This window comes from Nomascus leucogenys, chromosome 11, assembly GCF_006542625.1.
Source record: "Nomascus leucogenys isolate Asia chromosome 11, Asia_NLE_v1, whole genome shotgun sequence".
In the NCBI taxonomy this organism is placed as follows: Eukaryota; Metazoa; Chordata; class Mammalia; order Primates; family Hylobatidae; genus Nomascus; species Nomascus leucogenys.
In genome coordinates this window covers 78,000,458-78,018,767 of record NC_044391.1, presented here as the reverse complement: position 1 = coordinate 78,018,767, position 18,310 = coordinate 78,000,458, and the positions used below count along the sequence as shown (strand labels likewise).

The 18,310-nt window shown below is 40.6% G+C and overlaps 1 protein-coding gene and 1 long non-coding RNA gene across 3 annotated transcripts in view; one reads left to right on the top strand and one right to left on the bottom strand.

The window, feature by feature from the left end:
* KCNAB1 (potassium voltage-gated channel subfamily A member regulatory beta subunit 1) overlaps positions 1 to 18,310 on the bottom strand; it is a 414,684-nt gene that overhangs the window by 90,004 nt on the left and 306,370 nt on the right. The window lies entirely within an intron of this gene.
* On the top strand, positions 413 to 6,221 carry LOC105740525. The gene is made up of 3 exons (XR_001116570.2): positions 413 to 654; positions 1,334 to 1,396; positions 5,952 to 6,221. It is a non-coding gene; the product is annotated as an uncharacterized LOC105740525 (long non-coding RNA).

Below are 18,310 nucleotides of genomic sequence, written 5' to 3'. Positions count from 1 at the left end.
ATTTTAATATCTTACATCACCATAGTGCAATAATCAAAACCAGGGAATTAACATGGGTACAGTACTAATAATACGATAGGCCTTTCTGGAATTTCATTGTCTTTTTTTCTCTTCCAGGATCTTAAGCAGCATCCAACATTGCATTTAATTGTATGTTTTCTTAATCTACTCCAATACGCGACAGTTCCTCAGTCTTTCCCTGTCTTTCCTGATGTAGACACTTTTAAAAGTACTCATCAAGTATTTTGTAGAATGTCCCTTAATTTGGGTCTAAATCATCTTAAGGTTATAAAGTTCTATATTACAGGTTGGTCTGCCTATGGTTTGAATATACTATTATAGCTATCAAGAAAAGAATATATAAATGCAATTATAATATTAATATTTATTATGCCACAGTTAACATTTCCTCACTTTTTCATTCAACAAGTATTTATTGAGTCTACCATGTGCCAGGCATTGTACTTAGTTTGTCAGGATGCAACAGTGAGCAAAACTGGTAATTATTTCTCTCATCGTGAAGAATTTTGAATACAGAAGTAACGCAATCTGACTTTCTTTTAAAAGGAACACTTTGCTATTGTGCCAAGGATAGACTGGAGAGGCGAGGCTGAAACATGGGGGACCAGTTAGGAGGCTGTTCCCATAATCCGGGTGAGACATGACAGTGATTTGGTCCAAGGTGGTGGTAGTGAGGATGGCGAGGAGTGGTTGAATTTTGGATAAATTTTGAAGGGGAGGCAATAGTATTTACTGGTGTACAAGGATGTGTAGGGCGTGAGAGAAGGTGAAACCTCTAGGAGAACCCAAGGTCAGAGTATGGGGAGAATGGAGAGCCAATTCAACACATTTCAATATAGATTTAATAATTTTAAGTTTGGTAAACAGAGCACATGTGAACTGCTGCTTAATATAGTCAAGGCTGACCAAATGTTGTCATAATTGAGAGACATTTCATCTGTTTTGAGGTGTTAATCTGTTACATCACTGAAGAATTTAAGATAAGAGATTCAAACCCTAGGTCACACTGAAATTAAGCAATACACCAGGCAAAATTAACATGTTCAATGTCTCAGTTGTATAGTATAACCCCCAAAGAGGAGTGGAACTGGAGGTGGAAGCATCCCTCTAAATTGCATATCCAGCAAGAAATAGGTGTAAGCCCAAAACTAGAGTTGATGTGGAGGAGGGAGCCCTAAGCTGTTGGCCACTACCTTAGGCTCCAGGTCATTACCCTGGTGAGCACGTTCTCCTCTGAGCTATGGGCTGAGCCTTCCACTGAAAATCTAAACCTTCCCCATGCCTTTATGTCCAAATTCTACTTATTTTTCAGGACCCAGAACTCCACCTTCAGAGTCCAGTGCTGCTAAGCCATAGCTTCTTAGCACTTCGCCTGGTGAGTTAAAGTATGTCCTGCTACATCATTAGAATTTTTTAGGTTCTCTTGCATTAACTCTGTGACTCTGAGAAACCTCCAACCTCTTGATTTCTTGTTTCCTTATGCACAAAATTAGGAACCTTGAGCTTCCTTCATCTTTATTATTTCATGATTCTATGGTTTTTCTTTGAAAGGAGAAGAAGTCATTCTATTTATTCTTCTCCTACCACTTTGAACTGCTATTACCATATTGACCACACTATATTGTAGCCACATAGTTTATTTTTGACTGTGACTTCCTCATTAGACTGCAACTGTCCTCAGATCAGGGACTAAGTTTAAGTGTAATTTAAATTTTAAATTTTAGCCATTGCACTGGAGCCTGGCACAGAGTAGGTGAGTAATAACTGTTGGTTCAATCAGTAAGCATTCTTACCCTTACTAAGAAAGTGTCTCTAACCAGACAGCATTTGTGGAATGTTGGTTGTTTTCCTCACTATCTTGAACAAGAGGTTTTTAACCACAACTGCGCATCTGAATATCCTGGGGGGATATAAATGTATTGCTGACCTGATTCCTCATCAGACCCCAGTTAAATAGGAATTTCTGGGAATGGAATCCTGGCATCAGTATTTTTAAAAGATCCTCAGATAACTCTAATTGCAGTCAGGGTTGAGAACCACAGTTTAGATTCTTCTCATACTGGTAGCATCTCATCCTTTCTTTGTGCTTTGTTTTTGTTTCAGAGACAGAGTCTTGCTCTGTCACCCAGGCCTGAGTAGAGTGGCACGAACTCGGCTCACCGCAACCTCTGCCTCCCAGGTTCAAGCAATTCTCCTGCTTTAGCCTCCTGAGTAGCTGGGATTACAGGCATGTGCCACCATGCCCAGCCAATTTTTGTATTTTTATTAGAGATAAAGTTTCACCACGTTGGCCATGTTGGTCTTGAACTACTGACCTTGTGATCTGCCCACCTCAGCCTCCCAAAGTGGTGGTATTACAGGCGTGAGCCACAGCATCCAGCCCATACTTTTCTTTACACCCTGATTTGCCTTTCTTCTTCTTTTACTCAGTTGCTGCCATCTCTATTTTCCAGAGGTTAAATGACATGCCCAAAGTTTAAATAACTAGTAAGTGGTGGATTAAAAGCTGGGATTTAAATGCAGCACCCTGGCAATCACGGGATGGTGTAGAGAGGGCGCTGTTATTTCAATAAGAGAGGTAAGTTACATAGTTACCTTAACCTTCTTTACTTCATGCAGAATCAAAACAAAACAAACAGAACCAAATTCTTAGAAATCTGGCCTGAGGGGAAGGCCCATGATGGCGCTGGGATGTAAAGACAGGTAATGGAGGTGAAGAATTGGCTTCTTGCCCTTGGTACTCTCTACCAATTGAAGAGCATGGAATGAAGATACCCTCCTGCTGGTGAGGCCTAGAATGAAAGGCTAAGTAAGTATGGGGACATCAGGAGGCCTGGGCTGGAGTTCTGACTCCACCACTCACTAGCCAGATGGGATGGTAATGGTAATAATCGTAACTAGTTCACAGGAGTTTTAGGAGAATGCAGTGAAACTTCCTAAGTGCTTACCAGCCTCCATCATAGCTCGAGCATTAATTCCCAATCTCAGATCAATAGGTCTTACTCTTCAGGGTGCATTAGAATCCCCCAGGACCCCCACACAGATTCTTATTCTGCAGATATGAGCTGCAACTGGGGCATCTGTATGTTTATCAAGCATCCCATGTGATTTGGAGGCAAAACAATGCTCTGAGCAACCCTACTGTGGCCACTAAGATAAACTACATGAAGACCCGTGTCTGGGTGCTTAGACGTGTTCTTTTTCAAATGACGCAGGCAAAGCATTCTTCCTTGCCGTGGCTCGCATCTGTCAGTATTTTCCACAGAGCCTGGCCCTTATTTTTGGATCAAAGCTGCAGCCTGGTCTTTCATTTTTGGCTTCTAGCCTGTTGCTAATGAGCATCTGGCCAGAGTTGACAAATGTGATAGCAACTTAGCCTTTTGTTTTTTACTTTCATTACCTTTTCTTGCAAGAACCAGTAATGCCACTCAGGTCCTCAAGGGGGTTGAGGGGTGGGATGCTTTCACACCTGCCCTTTACAAAAGAGCTTGAAATAGCAATAAAAGTAGGTAAGGAAGTGGTAAAGGCCAGGAGAAATAAAGATGGGCCTCCTCAGGCAGGTGAAGTGCAAGCAGCAGCTCCATTTACAAGTAAAGAATTGTGTGTGTGTGTGTTTAAGGACTAAATATTACTTAGAACCCTTTCCACTATTTAAAATTTCTATGTCAGCACCTAATAAAATAGGAAACTATGGCCAAATGAGAAAGACATCCTCAGCCTCCACCATGTAGATCCACTGTGCTTTTCTAGCTCCTTCGGTGCCAGGTGCTTTACATACATCAGCTCTAATCCCTATCACAACTACAGGATCTGAATGATTCCATCTATTTTCCTCACCTGAGGAAATGATAAGAAAGTGACAGTGAGTGGTAAGAAGTGGCTTGCCACAGCTGCTTAGTGGACACTCCACAGCCCCATGCTGATTCCTGGTGATGATGCTCCTTTACCTCCCCCCAGCCCCTACGCTCTCCTCCAGCCAAATGGTATGGCCCAGTGTTTGCTCTAAATGCTTGTAACAACATCCTGCTTTACCATGTTCTTCCCTCTGCTGAATGCCTTCCTCACTAACCTTCGTTCCTTATGATAAACTTCGTGTTCCCATTGTTTAGCGGAACAACACACACCGGGGCCTGGTGAGGGGGCGGTGGTGAGAGGGAGAGTATCAGGATAAATAGCTAATGCATGTGGTGCTTAATACCTAAGTGATGAGTTGATAGATGCAGCAAACCACCATGGCTCACGTTTACATATGTAACAAACCTGCACATCCTGCACATGTATCCCGGAACTAAAAATGAATTTTTTTTAAAAAGCTTTGCACCTATCTCTGCCCCCAAACTGGCTGTCTAGATGAAGAACCCCATGTTTGCCTTCACTCTCATGGGCCACCTCCCTGCTCTCAGATTCTCTCAGTCCAACCTGAGATCAGGATTTATCTCAGGTTTTTTTGTCATCTGAGGAGCAGTGTCTCCAACCTCATGCACAGAGCCATCCTCGACTTTTAGCCCTCAAACACTTTTAAGAACTCTGGATCAGGGCAGACAGCTGGGCAACAATGAGATGTGATTGTTGTTGAAGGGATCCTAGGGCAGGCTGTCCGCAGCTGGGAGGGCAGAGGCAGAGGGGAGCCCAGTCTTTCATTAGGAAAGGCTGGGATGGGGATGGCTGGCTGAGCCTCCCAGAAAAACCTGTGGGGAGTTGGAGGCTGACCTTCTAATGCCTGTGCATAGCTTGAGGTTTTGAGGTTTTGAGGTTTTGAGGGTTAAACATCTGGGATTGATTAAAGTTCCTCATGATGCTTATAGAGATGTACAGATATTTGATATTTTCTTTCTTTCTTAGATTTAAGGTTTATGTATTTCAGTGCCAAGAAATACTGTTAGCTCCATTTTGTTTTAAGATTTGTTTCAGGGCATATCTGTCTGGAACCATTTTGTTCTGTTTCTCCATTAATCTGATTGGTACAGTTTAAAGACAAGGGAATGACATTGGAAATAGGATGAACGGTGGGGATGTGAAGTTTAGAGGAGGCAGTTTTGTGTTATAAAGCAGACTGCAAGGATTGACGTTGCTCTCTAGAGGCTGTGTGGGCAAAACAGGAATGAAATTTCAGTGCACTAAATCTACCCCTAGAAACAATGACCTACTCTCCATACTTGGATCTTATAATTCATGATATGTAGTAACTTAAATTAATGGCTTAATTTCCTTAAATTTCCTGATGTAGGCATGACACTCCCAAACTGATTAAGTTAGCACCTTGAGCCTGATAGGGAAATTTAAAATAAAATAAAGCCAAAAAGTCTTTAGATAAATTTTTTCTTCCCTGCGTGTTTTAGTTTTTTGGCCCACATTATTGAAATAAATATTGTTACTTTTATAATCAGAAGCAAATTTAAAAAATATTCTTGTTACTAGAAAATTCTTTCATGAACAAGAGTTTTCAAAGTCACAGCCCTTCCTACATTTTGAAGATGAAAAAGAGGCAGTGTTTACATTTTCTTAATATTTTGTCCTAAACGTCTTGGTCAAAATTCCTCATATTTTCTCCTGCTGACATTTAAACGTTTAAAATTATTTCTTACAATAAAATTGCCAGGGCCTTTAAAACAATTTGCATTGTTACGCCTTAGTAATTTTGCTTTTTGAAGAACTCTTGTAGTAAATGTATCCAGTAGTTAATGTAGATAAAATAACACAGTGTTAGAATAAAATTAGACACCTTCCACGTGACACTAGGACTAAATGGCGATTTCTGATTTTTAAAACAAATTTAAATATTTTCAATATCTTCTTCTAAAATAAGAACTATTATTAAGATTGAAAATTCTTTTTTTTTTCCATGAATTATTTGCATAGTGTCTGGAATATAGTATGTGTTCAAATATACATTTTCATTTCTTTTTTATTTATCTTTTGGTTTTCCACAGTAAGTTACTATGAAAAGAAGTCTGGAAAAATGCTAATGTCAAGAAGTTTGAAAGTCAATGTGACCTCCTTTATGCTTTCTTTTGTCTGTGAAAAGCTAATGTCAAATCTTTATCTTTGTGCAGGGATATATTTTTTGATGGTTCAGTGAATTGTTCTCTCCCAAACAGTAATAATTTTGAGTAACTCTGGTTCTATCTGTACATAAAAAACAGTGTGTGCTTATAGAGCTGTCAGAATCTGCGAGGAAATAAATTTTAATTCCATGGCAAGGCAAATAAACTCTCTTAGTGAAAACAAGATAATATGTTGTAAAAAAGAATGAAAAATATATTGCAACAGTCCTTTCAAATTCTTCCTCCTGAGGTATGTATGAACTTCATGATATTTAGAGTATTAAATATCATTAATAAAAACTCAAAGAGGAATATAAAATGATTCATGAACTTTTTGACTAAGAAGTTTTTAAAATACAGAAAAATTAAAACTGAGGGAATATATAAGGGATAATTTAACAAAAACCCAAAGATTTAAAAAGTTCCCAACCATATTACACTCAAATTTACCCAGTTTTCATGTTTCCCTGTAGATTTACAGATTTACATATAAGGATTAGCTTATTTCATCTGTGTCTGATAGATACCAACTGTTAATGATTTCGGCTTAAAAAAAATCTGTAATGTCCTTTTCCTAAAGAAAATTTATAGCTGTATCAAGTAGACAGGATATTTTTGCATCACCCATAGGACTATGCATAGATTCTCTTTTTATGCACTGACTCTTAGTCTGTTTCTAAGTCTATTTCTTCCCTTACAGTAATTATACGCAATTTAACATGTTAAAGAAGAAAATGGAGAAATAGTAAATCATAAAACGATGTTGGTACATCTTCAATCTTGGGAGATTGCACTTAGTCCAAATTCTACAGAGTCATTCTCCTTGAAATGATAGACTATAAATTAATTATGGTTCAGGAGAAGCAAAGAACAGCTCCTGGCAGCCTGGCCTGAAGACAAGTTTCCATTGTAAGAATGCTGGTATTCCCAGCCAGGCTTTGGCATAGAGGTGATGATGTTATAACCATAGTCCCAATTGTACAGGAATGAAGTGACATTTCCTAACAAGCTGTATGAAAAGTTATCCACAAATTTAGGTAACTAGAGACACCAAAGAATATAAATGTTATATTTTTATCTCAACAGTATTTTGGATTGTTCTCAAATACACAAGGCAAGCCTTCTTGAGACAGTTTCAAGATTAACAAATCTCAGGATGAACTCTGTATCCCCAGAGACTATATAAAACCTGGCATAGAGGATGTGCTTATGAAATGTTACATGAGTGATTGAATTCAAGAACCAGCAGAGGAGAAGTGATGAGCAGAGAAGTAATGTCCAATGTATTTGTGTATTGCCTGCAGTTGCTTTTTTCTTAATTCATTCATTGCTTGGAAATAAGTTAATCTAAATGAATCCATTCCTGGCCTTTATGTAAGTTAGTGGTCTGGGTACTCACCAGCCACCACACCTGAATACACAATGGGAGGACATTTTGGAGGGTGGCTGGGAGGTCAGCATCGATCCAGGGAGTTATGATGGTAGAATAAAGCTTGCATTTGCCATCTTAAAGCACTGATGGCGTCCATTTCTCCTCCTGCTGGCACCAGGGGCCCTGGCTGTGGGAAACGAGGGAAATGTTCCCAGAGGGCACTCCTGGAGAGCAAAGATCTTGTCTGGTGATGCTCCATTTTTCATTATTTTGTGATTGGCCCGAACCTCAAGACTGCTTACGATAAGAGAGTAGAACTTTCTATTAACTCGGAAAGAGTATACATCTGTGGTGAAGACTGTGCCATCAAAAGGCCTGTGTGCACACTGCATGATAGTGTCAAAGTCAGATGGAGATTTTAGGGTCTGCTTGGCAAGGACAGGGCTGTCTGTCTTGTTCATCACTCTCTCTCCAATATCAAAACAGCTTTGCAGGTTAACTATCTCCCAGGCTAGGTAACACATTCTGAAATTATTTATTTTCCAACAATTCTGAAAGGTAAGTTTTTCATCTTCCTTCCAATACGCCTGAGATTGATTATGCCCATGGATAATTAGTTCATTTTGAGACTTGTTCATCTCCAAAATGGATAATGATACCTACTCACAGTATTGTGAGAACCAAAAAAAAAAAAAAAAAATCACAATGATGCAAATTAACACTTTTTTTCTGAGAATTTACATTGTTCCAAGCACAGTGCTATACCCTTTATAGACATTATCTTGTTTAAAACCCACGACCAATCAGTGATTTGAGTTTATTTGCTGGTAAGTGACTGAGCCAGGATGAGTCCAGGCAGTCTGATGACATAGTCTATCCTGGTTTTTTTTGTGTTTTTTGTTTTTTGTTTGTTTGTTTTTTTGAGATGGAGTCTTGCTCTGTCACCCAGGCTGGAGTGCAATGGCACAACCTCAGCTCACTGCAACCTCCGCCTCCCGGGTTCAAGTGATTCTCCTGCCTCAGCCTCCTGAGTAGCTGGAACTATAGGCGCATGCCACCACACCCAACTAATTTTTGCACTTCTAGTAGAGATGGGGTTTCACCATGTTGGTCAGGCTGGTCTTGAATTCCTGACCTTGAGATCTGCCTGCCTCATCCTCCCAAAGGGCTGGGATTACAGGTGTGAGCCACCACACCGGTCAGCCTACACTGTCAATGATTTCAATAGTATATGTCAGTGTCTAGAATAGTACTAGACAATAGTACTAGACAAATAGTACTGGTACAAGCATACAACAGATGCTCACTAAATGCTATTTTCCTTATTATCTCCAAAGAGATAATATATGAAGTAGCAGAAGTTCCACAACAACATAAATGACTTTTTCAGAACTCACAGTGAAAGCCACAGTCGACACTGGAATGTATCAATTCTAACCACATACCCATCTTAACAAAGCTTAGAAAAATGTATTATTTATTATAGATTATTCTGAAGTGACACATGGAGAATGATGAATAGACTAAAACATTCAAATGTTATTCAAAATTCTGAATTTTAACTGGGGACGAAATCTAAGTGAAAAACAAATACCTCACCTGCCCCTTGCTTCTTGCATTCATCACCAAAAGTGGCATCTGCCCTGCTCTCTGGCTGTGCTTGCTGCAGCTGCCTGGGAAGAAAAATGTTCCCAGGTACTCAAAGCCTCCAGTGGACTCAGTCATTGGATGAGCAAGTAACTTAGGTGGGGAGCCAGGCCACCTTTCAGCTGCACAGGAAGCCAGAATTTGGAGCTCCTTATCCAGGCCAGTGATCTTCAACTGTGGCCCAATTAAGAGGACCACCTAGGAAGCTGATGTATTGCTCCAAAGCAATAGATTCTGGTTTGATTGGTCTGAGGAAAGGCCCAGGCACAGGTATGTTTTAAAAGCTCTCCCTGTGACTGTAATGGCAGCCGAGATGACAACTTGTCTAAGCAGTGGGTTGGGATGTTGTAGGAATTAACTCTATGAGGTCCCAATACAGTGAGAAGCCTTGGAGGGACAGGAAGAGAGACAATAAATACTGGTCCTAGAGGATGAAGAACAATTTGGAAGGTTGAAGGTGGCCTTGACCCCAAAATGGAGATTGTAATACCTTGCAGGGTCTTTCGCCCTGACCAAATAAAGAATTACAGACTATTCCTTCAAGATTCTCATTGGTACTTTGCCCTTCATTTTATCAGTACTATTAAACTTCTGCAAAATTCCCAGTGGCAGCAAATGACTGTAGCAAAAGAAGCTTAGCAGAATTTTTTAAAAGTGTGAAATAAAAAAAATAATATCAGCAGTCTCGTTTTCTGGGACAAGATTACAAGGGCCACCAATCCTGCTAGAGTAAGGTGCAAGTGGGACGCATCACTTTGATGGGGTCAGAGTGGAATTTCTCCCACTGGTGCCATGCAGAATGATTAATTTATTATGGAGATCTAAAAGCTTAACTGAATGCTACCCTGAGATGGAGTACTAGATCATTATATTGTTCCTATATATTTTATTAACTGTAGATGACTCTTGATTTTCCACTGACATGTTATGCCTGTGACACCCAGATTCAAATAGAAATAGAAAGTGCATTCCAAAGACAAACAAAAATACAATTAGATTTTCGATTTCACAGTTCCCTTCTCTTAGCAGAGGTAATTGAAAATCCACTATTTTCATGTGGTTCCAATGGGTCAATTGGAAGAGCAACACAGCAGCCACTAATCTCCCTGAATAAAAGACCAATCCTTCTTAAATTTACACTGGTTATAGAAATTGCATGCATTTAGGACACTACGGATATCACAAACTTTCAAGTATAAACTTCAATTTAAAAAAAATATATGCAAGACAGACATTGATGTAAAACCCAAAACTATAAAAACCCTAGAAGAAAATCTAGGCACTACCATTCACGACATGGCACAGGCAAAGATTTCATGACAAAAACATCAAAAGCAATTGCAACAAAAACAAAAATTGACAAATGGAAATAAACTAGAGAGCTGCACAGCAAAAGAAACTATCATCAGAGTGAACAGACAACCTACAGAATGGGAGAAAATTTTTTCAATCTATCCATTTGACAAAAGTCTAATATCCAGAGTCTACAAGTAATTTAAATGAATTTACAAGAAGAAACAATAAACAACCCCATTAAAAAGTGGGCAAAGGACATGAACAGACACTTCTCAAAAGAAGACATTTATGCAGCCTACAAACATATGGCAAAAAGCTCAAAATCACTGATCATTAGAGAAATGCAAATCAAAGCACAATGAGATACCATTTCATGCCAGTTAGAATGGCCATTATTAAAAAGTCAAGAAACAACAGATGCTGGTGAGGCTGCAGAGAAATCAGAACACTTTTACACTGTTGGTGGGCATGCAAATTAGTTCAACCATTGGAGAAGACAGTATGGTGCTTCCTCAAAGACCTAGATCCAGAAATACCATTTGACCTGGCAATCCCATTACTGGGTATATACCCAAAGGAATATAAATTATTTTATTATAAACATACATGCACATATATGCTCATTGCAGCACTATTCACAATAGCAAAGACATAGAGTCAACCCAAATGCCCATCAATGATAGACTGGATAAAGAAAATCTGGTACATATATACCGTGGAATACTATGCAGCCATAAAAAGGAATGAGATGTCTTTTGCAGGCATGTGGATGGAGCTGGAAGCCATCATCCTCGGCAAACTAATGCATGAACAGAAAACCAAACACCACATGTTCTCACTCATAAGTAGGTGTTGAACAATGAGAATACATGGATACAGGGAGGGTAACAATACACACTGGGGCCTGTTGGGGGTGGGCAGGGGTAGGGAGAGCATCAGGAAAAACAGCTAATGCATGCTGGGTTTAATACTTAGATGATGAGTTGATAGGTACAGCAAACCATCAGGACACGCATGTACCTGTATAACAAACTTGCACATCCTGCACATATTATACCCTGGAACTAAAATAAAATAAAAACACAGACATTAACTTTTAGATGGAGCAGAAGAAAATGCTGATGGGGTGGAAATACTACAAGATAGCAAAGCTGCCATGAAAAATAGAACTGAACATGCACACAACAGAACTTGGGTGAAGGTATGCCTTATTTAATTCCAAATATATTTATATATGTAAGATCTGGTCATTAATTTCCACATGCTAGAATCTCACTCTTGCAGATTTTGTATATTCTCCCCACATACTCTGACTTCAAACTCTTTCCCTTCTTTTCTATCTAATGTCTGTCTTCAATTCCTTCCTTATCGAGGAGGGTCAGGGTGGCTAGACGATGTGGTTCACGATTTAGAAGGTTCTCTTGCTTTATTCTCAAGTCCATTGATTCACTGTCCTTTCATTGCACCTGCCTGACAAAAACCCATATCCTTATAAATCTGACTGTCTGGCTACTTATCACCTATAACCAAGGTGCTAAGCTGTGCTGGGGAAAATAACAAACTATAGAGACTGACATAGTGTAAATTATTTGTGTCTAGTCCCTCATAGACCCCCAACAGTCCTCTGTTTTCTAGTCAGTTTTCTCCAATGTGTGCATTTCAAACCTGCCCCACTTTTACCAACCTCAGGTCCTACCTCCTCTTCCTTTAACCTCAGCAGGTAACAGTGCCTCCTGCTTCACAAAAATAAAAGAAGACAAACTATAACCCTCTCTACTTCTTGTTATATCTACTCTCTGACCCACAGCAGACACAACTGGTGCCCTTCCCATTTTCCCTGGGGCTTCCAGGTGCTTGACGACTCTCTCTGGTGTGGAAACACCCCATCGCCCTCACTCTCAGGTAGCTGTGCATTCCACACTGGATCCAGAGCCCCAGGGGAATTCCAGCTTCGGTTACCCACACTAGCACTGACTCGATTATATGCCCTTTATCACCTTCCCTTTCCAATCTCACATCTCAAAAAATCATCAAACTACCTGCCTTCAAATCCTCGTTTCAGAGCCTGCTTCAAAGAGAACATAAATTAAAACAGTACCGTCTTCTCCTTTCTTCCTGCCACTGTGGAATGGTGTCCTTTCTATTCAATGCTTATTTTTCCACTTATCCTATGGATCCCATCTCCTTCCTCTTTTTCAGGGACTCCACCAGTTATCACCTCTCATTACTATGTCGTTTCTTTGCCTTGAATTCTAGTTTATTTCATATTAATTTTACATCTCAATTTTGGTTTCCTTTTCTTCTTTGATTTGTCTATTTGCCCATTTATTTATTTTCTATTTATCTGTGACCTTTTCCTTACAGAAAATATCGAGGAACCAGCATTTTTTTTTCCCACCCAATCTCAGAAACTTTGTAGTTTATTATGTTAACACCTATATTAGAGATCTTTTTCTGATATTTTATGCTTTTAAATGTATTTCCTTTTGTATTTTCTCTACCTGCTTTTGCCAATTTGGTCAAGCTTCATTTACCTTACTGCCCTGATATACCTTCTGTATGGGCTGTCTGTATATGCTCACAGTATGATGAGCTTGGCTTACAGTGAGTGGGCAATTGTTGTATTGATACATTTAATCTTCTGTAAAAGTGAGAATACTCAAGTCATTGAGCCTGTCTCCCCACCTCTATTCTCAACCCTCACCACCTTGCCATCTGCACTGTGACCAGGATGAGCTGACTAAAATATATCTGGCCAAGTAACTCTTGGAGTTAAATGTTTCCATGATTCCCAATCACACAACAGATAAACACCAAGCTTTGTGACATGGCTTTCGTGCTTTTCATAATCTTTCTGAGGTCATCTTTTATCATTTTTCTCTCCCACATGGCTCCTTCTCCAGGCCATGCTAATTGAGGCTTCCAAGCTTCTCCTCTTCCTGAACTGTATGTATTAATTCACTTAGAAAATATTAAACTCCCAATGTTCCCCCAGAGCCATGCCAGATGGCAGTGTCAAAATGGCAAATGATAGTAATGGTCTCTTTATCCTAGAACTCTCAATCCAGTGGTAAGGCAGGCAAATACGAAAATAAATACAACCACAGGGCAACATATTGATAAGAGGGATCGCGATGGGAACTTGTAGGAAGCCTCTAGCCCAGACTTGAATGTTCAGGAAAGCAACAATCAAGCCAAACCCAAGTGAGGAGTAAACAGAAAATTTAACAAGCTATGCCTGTGGCTTTCTTTCCCTTGACAAGCTGACAGATTGCTAGTCATCCTTCAACATCAGGTGGCTTCCAGCAGCACTTTCCCCTACTCCCCCAAAAGAGGTGGTTACTTCCTCACCTGGGCCATTTCTATGTCTTGTACCTCTATCTCTCTGCCTCTCTACTTCTATCACATTCTTGTTCAATTGTTCTTTTCCTTGTGTTCTCCCTGACCTGGCTCCTTCCCAATCTATCCTTTACTACTCTTCCTCCAGGAAGCCTTTCATGACCTCCCTTAACCCTAGCTTAGGCAGCCCTTGTACGTGTTTCCATGACGCTTTATATTTCCTTCAGAGTACTGACTGTGTGGTGCTGCATTCATTCATTCGTCATTCCATAAATCAGTGCATATTGAGAACCTTTTTCTCTGTTCTATTCGTATGTTCTGAACTGACAATCCAGCAGGAAATAAGTCAGGCTAAAAAATTAATCACCATCAAACACAAATAAAAAATGCAGGGTGTCCTTTAGGGGCACATGGCCCAAGGATCTGATTCATCTTGAGAACTACGTCTCCTCCACCCCCTAGATAGGCTCTGTGAGGGCAGGCACCTGTGTGTTGTTTCTCCCTGTTTCCCCAGCACAGCGTCTACTGCATCTTTGTGAAATCCATGAACACATGAAAAAATGACAGAAAAAGTGCCTGGCCGTGCTTTACATGGATGACCGAGTCAGTCGCAGTGTCTAAGAGTTCACAAACTGAGGCGTAGGCAACATCCGAGGCAGCAAATCCATCAGCAGGGCCAGGAGAGCCAATCAGTCCTCCCTGGAAGGCACTGAAAAGGAGGGGTCTGCTGTGCTCCTCTCTTTTGCCCTGAGAATGGCGGGGGTAGGTAACGAAGTCAGACAGAACGTCACCTGTAGCAACATGTCTCAGGACCAGTCCTGTGTCCTCTATTCTTCAGAGAGCAGTTACAGCCATTGCTGCCAAAAGAAACAGCTCAGCAAGGGCCAAAGGAAATGCTATTGTCAAGCATAAGGTGGAGATATGGGAAGGGAGGCAAAGTAAGACACTATGAAGATAAATGAAGCTAATTCCAGCCACAGAACCAAATCAGGTCCTGTTTCCTTCTTTTCAGCTAAAGAAATCCCCATGGTTAGACTGTTAGCTCCAATTTAGCCATTGCTCATTACCTCATCACCCATTTCCTATAATTATGTGTTGGTAGCCTCTTTTTCCTCTAATTGTAATTAGTTGTCAGATATGAAATGAGTATTGATGGTATTTTCTGCTTCTCTCTCATGGAGGTCCTTCTTTGCATATTTCCATCATCCAGGTGTTAGGACGAAGCTTTTATTTGTAAATGAGCCTTAGGTCTCACTAATCCTTTGAGATTATTAAAAACATAGGAAGGAGAGAATATATTAAAAAAGCAAAGCTGTATATTTACCCTGCAATGGAAAATTTTGTCAATTAGGCAAATTGAATTGACTCACAAAACTCTGAGCATATCTCATGCCATAGAAAGAGCTGGGAGAATTTCAATTTTCAACTATGGCTACCAATGACATAGAAGGGGCTCAGATAAGCTAAAATAAGTGGGGGAAGGCATCCCAGATCCAAGCATATATTTTCTTCTTAACTATTCATGGTGGTCATCTGCTTATTACCTCAGCCACTATTTCCCCTCTTTAGGTAAGAGTTCTTTAATTTTCTTTTGAGAATGACTCACTTCCCTACTCCCAGAATGCAGTTTGGGTGGATTTAAAGTACCCTTCCCCAGTGTCAGGGTGGGTCTTGAGAGATTGAAGTCTTTGATGATTGGCTCAGGGATGGATACATAAACCAACCAGAGGCAATGGGATGTGAGGCATGAAGCCTCTGCAGCCCTCTTGCCAATTTCAGGACAGCTTGAGAATAGAACCAACCTACAGCTCACAGAATTCATAGTTTGCTCCCCAGATAAACCCATATGGGTCCACTGTCCAGGTGAGCCTAGAAACTCTTCATGTGGGCCTAGAAATTTGTGTTTTTGCTAGAGCTGATGTTTTGACTTGCTTTGAGCTGGGTTTTCTGTTGGCTTACTGTGGAAGGTTTCTGATTCATTCATACTCAATAGGCCTGAAAGGAACTGAGACTTTATTTCTTCTTCGTCCATCTGAGGCCCTTAAGGCATTCCTATGAATGTCTGCACAGTCATCCTCAGTGCGTTGGCCCCTGGAGGGTCATTCAGCCATGTACACTGCACTTTCACAGATGACTGCCTGCAGCCCTGTGCTCTCCTCATCTGGGCATACCAGAGGCAAGCACAGGCACAGCCCCACCCCACTGGCAGACAGGACTCAAATGATTTCTCCATTTTTTGCCTCACTCTGTTAGATAAGCTTAATTGCATTATTGATTGAAATTACAAAACTTTCATTTGGGTTTTTATGCTGCACAGAGTTTAGAAAAATAATCTTTATATAAATATAGAATGCACAGGCAAACCCAAGGTAAACAATATGAATACACTTGTACATACACAAGATGTGCCTTAGTCAGGCTGCTGCTTACAGTGCAGGAACTATGGGGACCTCATGAAACCTTTAGGGCAGTGTGCAAAGGAGGGAAAGGCAGTCATTAGGAGCTTCACTGATGATGTCCACACTAAAACCAAAATCCCTGCACTCAATTGCATCCTTACTTTGAAATCTCTCATGCGGAAAGCACACCTGATCATGGGCCAAAAGACATGGATTCCTGTCCCCATTCTGTCTGTGGAGCTTTCATAAGTCATTGTCTACTCTAACTCTGGAGATGGATGCCAGGAGTCATTCAGGTTCTGACATTTTTTAGTTCAAAAGTAAAGACATTTTCACCAAGCTGCCAACCCAGAGTCATGCCGAACCTAATCATGACATCACCTGACTATTGTCTGAATGTGAGAGATGCAAGGGGCCCTACACATTTGGTGCAGCCATTCTCATTTCAAGAAGGAAGCGCAAGTTCAGGACATGAAGAAATGTGGGTGACAGCAGTGGCTGTGTGTGCTTGGAGGCTGGAAGTAGATGGGCCATAAGGGACGAGGCTGCTAGTGGAGGGAGGAAGGATAGAAAATGTGGGAGTCTGCGGTCTCTAACACTGGCCTTGAACAAGACATATCGCCTCTTCCTGACCCTGTTTTCTCATAATGGAGCTGGTGGCTGGAAGGACTAATTCTCCCTCTCATGGCTGTGATGCTCTTTAGTAAGATCGTCTTTATAAATGATTAATTTCAGCAAATTGCCCACATCTGGGCCTAGAGAGGACATTTTGTCCCCCATTACTAATGGTTTTGAAGCCATTTGTTTCATTTTAGAATCACAGGCTGGCAAATGAGGGCCACTTATCCCTTTGCGGCTGCATGGAGAGAGATGAGGTGTGTGCGTGCATGCATGCACATGGGTTGTTTGCATGCCCAGGTTGTTGAATAAACCCCTCTGTGTACAGACCCTCCTGTTTTCTCTCCTCAAGTTCTCCCCTAAGCCTCAACTCTGACAGCGTGTGAAATATCAGGTTGCCACACTCCTACCTAAGCTATATTGTCACTCCTAATAGACTCCTGGGAGCAGAGGCAAAACCATGTGGCCAGCAGTCCCTGCTGATTCAGAGGGCAACCACTTGTCAGCAATTTTCTTTCTTTCTTCCTTTCTTTCTTTTCTTTCTTCCTTTCTTTCTTTTCTTTCTTCCTGTCTTTCTCTTTCTTTCTTTTTCTTTTTGTCAGCAATTCTTAAGAAGGATTTTATCCATAAAAGTAGGAAACTAGGAAGAAATATTTTTGGACGATTTTGGAAAAATACAAAGGTCTGCTCATTTTTAATGTGTATGCATCATGACATTTATTCAAGTTAGACTTTCCAGAAAGAGTGACATGCCTAAAACACTCTTGTATGTTTAATATTCATACACCATTTAAACTCTGTGGGTATTCTGGAGTTAAGATAGTTCACACTGTTTGTGTTATGCAGAAAAATTGGTAAACTCTTTCAGGGAAAGCTTGCATTTTAAAACCACCTCTCAAGTGTCCTCAGAGGCACTTCATAAATATTTATTATTGCTGCTCTTATGTTGTTATAACAGGTGAGCTAGCTAGTTTATATCGGCCTAAGCAACAAGAATGGGAATCATGAAGGGTGTCATAAAAATAATACCATCCATGTTAAATATTTAATGTCGTGTTCTCCTAGTGTCAAAATATTTAGTGCAGTGAGAGCATCACTAAGGCAGAGGGAGATGAGCCAGGACTACATTCTGCACATATGAATGCATTAAAAAGAAGCCCACACAGTTTATTCTTAAGATTCACTGCTTTTGCTCTAGAAAGTTCTCTTGGTTAGGGAGGGGCATAAGGCAAGACTGGCACCCAGATGGCAGGAGTCGAATGGCAGGGAAGCCAGCTCACCCCACCTGCCCTGAGGCCAGCCCTAAGCCGGGCAGGTTCTCCTCTTTGGAGGCTTTCCAGTCCAGTTGGAAATGCCTCAGGCCAGCTCCCAGGCCTAGATTTGGGGGTGGCTGCTACCACGTAGATAAGAATCATGGCTGCTGGCACTGGGTACACTAGATATCAGTTCACACATTTTTCTATCTTAATCCATCCAGATAAGACAATGTATTCCAACCCTGATACTGCCTCAGAACCGTCAGGGCAGCATTTTAAAAACACATGCATGTGGAGCTCTTTATTCAAAAGGTCTAG